This window comes from Blennius ocellaris (assembly GCF_963422515.1).
Source record: "Blennius ocellaris genome assembly, chromosome: 5".
Lineage (NCBI taxonomy): Eukaryota > Metazoa > Chordata > Actinopteri > Blenniiformes > Blenniidae > Blennius > Blennius ocellaris.
In genome coordinates, this window is record NC_137654.1 from 4012291 (window position 1) to 4017386 (window position 5096).

Below are 5096 nucleotides of genomic sequence, written 5' to 3' on the forward strand. Positions count from 1 at the left end.
GTTCACTGAATCGGTCAGTAGCACTTCTGCTGTGTCGTTCACCTCGTGAGCGGTGAGGCTCCGCCCCTCCCTCACCTGAAAATCTGCAGCGGCGCTCCGCTCAGAAAGCTTCTGAGTGACGGCGGAGAAAAAAAACACATTGTTTGTTTCACAAAGCTTGTAGAGATAAATACATGAATAATACATGGATAAATACACAATAAACAATGTGAAAATACCACCGTAGCGTGTATTGTGTTACATTTAATATGCTTAGTTCTTAGTTCTGGCCTATGAACGCCACATTATTTATTGATACTAATAAAAAAAGAAAATCAGAATGTTGGAAGGAAAAAAAACTATAAAATCATATGTATATATTAATATATACTGTTTATCTGCCATTCTGGATGCCAGGTATTTATTCAGTTTAATCATTTATCTAATTTATTTTCTGATTCAACTAAACCTCAGAAACAACACACATAATCTAGAATAAGGAGACCAGGATCACTAAAAACTAATGTGTACTTATCGTTTATTTTCCTCAGAAGTGTTTCATCATTTCACCATGAATACATGATTCTCCCCCTGGTTCATGTCGCAGTTCAGCTGAGCCTCCAGGTCCTGGAGCGGGTGGAAATAGTGCGCATGCGCAACTGAATCAAATGACTCAAATGACTCAAATGACCGATTCACTTGGATGAACGACTCAAAAACCCGTGAGTCCGTTCAAGGAGTCGGGTTTCTCATCACTATTGCTTACTGCTTATGGACATGTGATTTTACACATGATTTCCTTAATTAATTAATAACACATTTTATAAGCATCCTGGGATCCGTGTCTTCTTCCTTTGTACTCGCGACAGAGAGCTGCAGGCTGCATTGTCTGAAAAGTCCTCAAACTAAAACTAAAAGTCCACTGTGTTTAACCCTTCAATGCACTGTCAAAAAATGACCTCACGGGTTGTTATTCTGCAACATCTTTAAAATGAAAAGTTGTAATATATTCATATTCCAGGTATTCCTCATAAAACGTGTTTGTGACATGAGACCATTTGCATTTGTACTTATTTTTTCATTAATTTTAAGAAATTGCAGTTTTTTTTATCACTACCCCACTCTTCCACAAGTGGGGTCAAAAATGATCCCAAGCAGTTCCAATGGAATCTTTTATGAAACTTAATTCTTCGCAACTCTGACAGTCTCATTTACACATCTGATCTCATCTCTCACATCTGATGCAACTTTGACTGTCAATATTGTCCCACTTAAACATGTGATGTCAGCAGTCTCGCCACCCTGGAGGTCATTTTTACCCAGCAGCGTACATGCAAGTATTATCTCCATTTATGAACTTATCTTTCATTGACAGATTATGATGTGTGATCAAATGTGTGACCAGATTAGGCTACTTTGTTGTTAGCTTACAGTGTATTTAGGTCGGTAACACAGTATTGTGTTCACTAACAGTAGTCACTGTGTGTGTGTGTGTGTGTGTGTGTGTGTGTGTGTGTGTGTGTGTGTGTGTGTGTGTGTGTGTGTGTGTGTGTGTGTGTGTGTGTGTGTGTGTGTGTGTGTGTGTGTGTGTGTGTGTGTGTGTGTGTGTGTGTGTGTGTGTGTGTGTGTGTGTGTGTGTGTGTGTGTGTGTGTGTGTGTGTGTGTGTGTTCTTCAGATACTGCAGTTTCCTTCTACAGTCCAAGAAACATGTACTTGAGGTTAATTGGTGACTCTAAATAAAAGGTGTTGATGGTAATTATCAATCTGCTGGTAGAATACTGCCCACACATGAAACTTAATTGGCTGTATTGTTCTTCTAAAATGTACCACTAGGTGGAGCTAACCTTACTTTGAGGTTACTGGGTGACGCTTAGGGCTACTGGGATAGTTTGGGATCATGTTTGAACTATTAGAACATTCCCTGATGGCTCGGGTTGAAGAAGACTAATGAAAGAACAAGAAGAAGGTACTTAAAGTTGGGTTGTCCTGCCAACCCCACTTCCCTTTGCGTGTAACCATCTGGATCATAAACTGTCTTGGGGATCTGTTATCCACAGTGAGTTTTTGCATCGTCCTGCTACCCAACAGCAATGGTGGAGGTAAATATATATATATATATATATATATTGCTGCCAGTGAGCAAAAATAGCAGAACTAAAAATATGGAGGTCAGCAACTAAACTTTGAGAAAACTTGATTGAACAGTGCTGCGTCTCATATCCTTTCCTGTACATGACGTTCGGTCCAAACATTTGGAGATGTGAGTGGTTCTTACTGTCTCCTGACTGCGCTCAGCTGGGGTTCACTCCTCACAGTCCTCACTTGGAGGAAGCCTCTGGAAGGAGATACTTTCTGCAGTTTCATGGCCTTGTGGCCATGATTTGACTTTCAGGGTGGATTGATCCTGGACGCAGCTCCGGAGGTACAGACAGTCACTGCAGCCAATTAGGGGTCAATTAACCTCACCTGTGTGTTTTCTATGTTCCTTCAAGGCTTTGAGTCGAGAACACAAACCACCTCACTGCTGTGCAGGTCTTACAGAGTGAGAGGGAAGGTCCAGGGGGTGTTCTCCATCAAGTAGAGCAGCCACAGCCATGGAGGAAAGTAGTCCCGGTAGCTCTGGTGGGGCGGATGCTTATAGCACAGCGCCACCTACCGACGATTCAGCCAGACTTCACCTCAGAGCAGTGCTGAGGTGGTGTGCATCCGCAGGGGAGGGAGGCCACTGTGTGTATGTGTGTGTGTGTGTGTGTGTGTGTGTGTGTGTGTGTGTGTGTGTGTGTGTGTGTGTGTGTGTGTGTGTGTGTGTGTGTGTGTGTGTGTGTGTGTGTGTGTGTGTGTGTTTTAGTGGAGAGGGGAGGGAGGGGGAGGAGGAGAAGCAGGAAAAGGTAGCGAGGGGGAAGAGGAGGAAGGTGGGAGAAGAGAAGGGGAGGGAGAGGCAGAAGGAGGGGGAGGAGGCAAGAGGAGGAGGAGGGGGAGGAGGCAAGAGGAGGAGGACGAAGAGGAGGAGGAGGAAGAGGAGGAGGAGGAGGAGGAGGCGGGAGGAGGAAGAAGAGGAGTCAGGAGGAGGAGGGGGAGGAGCCAGGAGGGGGAGGAGGCAGGAGGAGGCAAGAGGAGGAAGATGAGGAGGAGGGGGAGGCGGGAGGAGGGAGGAGGAAGGAGGAAGAAGAGGAGTCAGGAGGAGGAGGGGAGGCAGGAGGATGGGGGAGGAGGCAAGACGAGGAAGATGAGGAGGAGGGGGAGGCGGGAGGAGGGAGGAGGAAGAAGAGGAGTCAGGAGGAGGAGGAGGGGGAGGAGGCAATTGGAGGAAGATGAGGAGGAGGGGGGGTGGGAGGAAGAGGAAGGGGGGAGGGGGAGGAGCATGGAGGACAGGAAGAAAATGAGGAAAGGGCTGGGCTGGGAGAAGGAAGAGGAGCACAGGAGGAGGTGGTGAGGGCAGGAGGAGGAGCAGAAGGGGGAAGAGGATGAGGAGGGGGAGGAGAAAGGGGGAAGAGGAGGAGGAGCAGGAGGAGGGAGGGAGGGAGGGTGCTGTGATAGCCGCCAGATGTAACGTCAACCACGCATGCGCATCAATCAGCAGCACCCCCCCCTCCCTCCCTCTCTCTCTCTCTCTCTCTCTCTCTCTCCAGGAGGACGCCCGCTGCTGGGCTGTGTGTGTAACTGCTGCCTGATTGTTTACCCACGGTGGGCCCGGGGAGCAGAGACGGACCGACAGGCTGCTGGGATTCACATCGTTCGTGGACATTAATGCGCTTGATTGGCCAAAGTGAGTGACAGTCCAATCAAGAGTGTCCGGGAGCCGGGCCTCTCACAATGACATTATTTATGCTAATCAAGCAGATGTCACTTCCGCCCTTTTATTTGCGCCATTTTGGATCGGGCAGCTCGGAGTCTGGATGTGTATTGTCTATCAGGGGAGAGAAGAGAACGGTCGACCCGGCGGCCGGAGGGGCTTCATGTGAAGTGTAACTGCGCCGGTTCTCCGCCCCCCGCGTCCGGCCCGCCGCTCCGCGCAATGGCGCTGGTCATCGTCTCCTGAAGCTCGGAGCTTTGTGCCGCTGTCCCAGCGGAGGCTGCACGAGAGCCGCTGTCGGAGGGTCGCAGTCGGCTTCGGGTGTCGGTCGGAGCCGCTCGCCCACAAAGCCAGTTGTCACCTGGACAGATATTCTCATCACGCCTGCGAAGCCTGTGAGAGAGTCTGCGGCGTGCCCCGGCCATCCTGACGGGACGCGGGTCTCTCGGACCGGAGCTGTGGAAGTGAGAGCAGGTAATGTTGGCCGTCATAACGGTCGGAGGAGCCGGTTAGCCCCGTTCCGAGGCTCACCCGGAGCCCCGTGTCGCGACGGCGGCTCCCCGCACTGCTGTAGCTAACGTAACCTAGCATTGTGTGGCTAACGCGGAGCTAACAGGCTACCTGGAGAGGAAGCGCCTCCAGGTTGGTCTGCACGAGCTCCGGCTCACACATGAAGGGGGCGTCGTTTTTATCACGCGCTAGTTTCGAGATGTCTGTGTTGTTTATTGCGAGTTGGCTAAGTTAGCATGCTAACTTAGCGCCCTGTGCCCCCCACAGTCTTTGTCAGAAGACCACCCCCCCCCCCCACCCCCACCCCCCGACCCACGCGGGGTCTGCCAGATGTTCACCAGAGGTCTTAATCTCTGCCACACAGCCGGTTCTGTACTGTAACATTACAGGTGAAGGAGTGCAGCTCTGATGGAGTTCAGTCTGGATCACCTCTGTTCACAGCTGGCCAAGTTTCCCCCCTTTTCTCCTCCAACTCTAAGGTTATCAGGACCCCTCTCATCTCATGCTGAACCCCCCCCCCCCCCCCCCCCCCCCCCAATGAGATGACTGTCACCTGGTTGAGAAGGTAGACTGACTGGTGAAGGTTCCACACACTGACACACTGTTAATGAGCAAGGCAGGTGAGCGTTTAGTGCATGAAATACTTTCCTGGGTGGATGTTTCACCAGGAGCTTCTTTCCCCTCAGTGAAGTCAGGTTATGGTGTCCCTGTGGAGGACTGAGGGAGTTTGAAGCTCTCTCTCTCTCTCTCTCTCTCTCTCTCATCTCTCTCTCTCTCTCTCTCTTCTCTCTCTCTCTCTCTCTCTCTCTCTCT

The 5096-nt window shown here is 50.1% G+C and overlaps 1 protein-coding gene across 1 annotated transcript in view; it reads left to right on the plus strand.

Moving 5' to 3' along the window:
• The first annotated feature begins 3873 nt into the window (after positions 1 to 3873).
• Positions 3874 to 5096, plus strand: part of adnpb (activity-dependent neuroprotector homeobox b) — a 24046-nt gene continuing 22823 nt past the window's right edge. The window contains exon 1 of the mRNA XM_080497340.1: positions 3874 to 4247. The gene's annotated coding sequence lies outside the window, so the exon portion shown is untranslated. The remainder of the gene's footprint in view (positions 4248 to 5096) is intronic.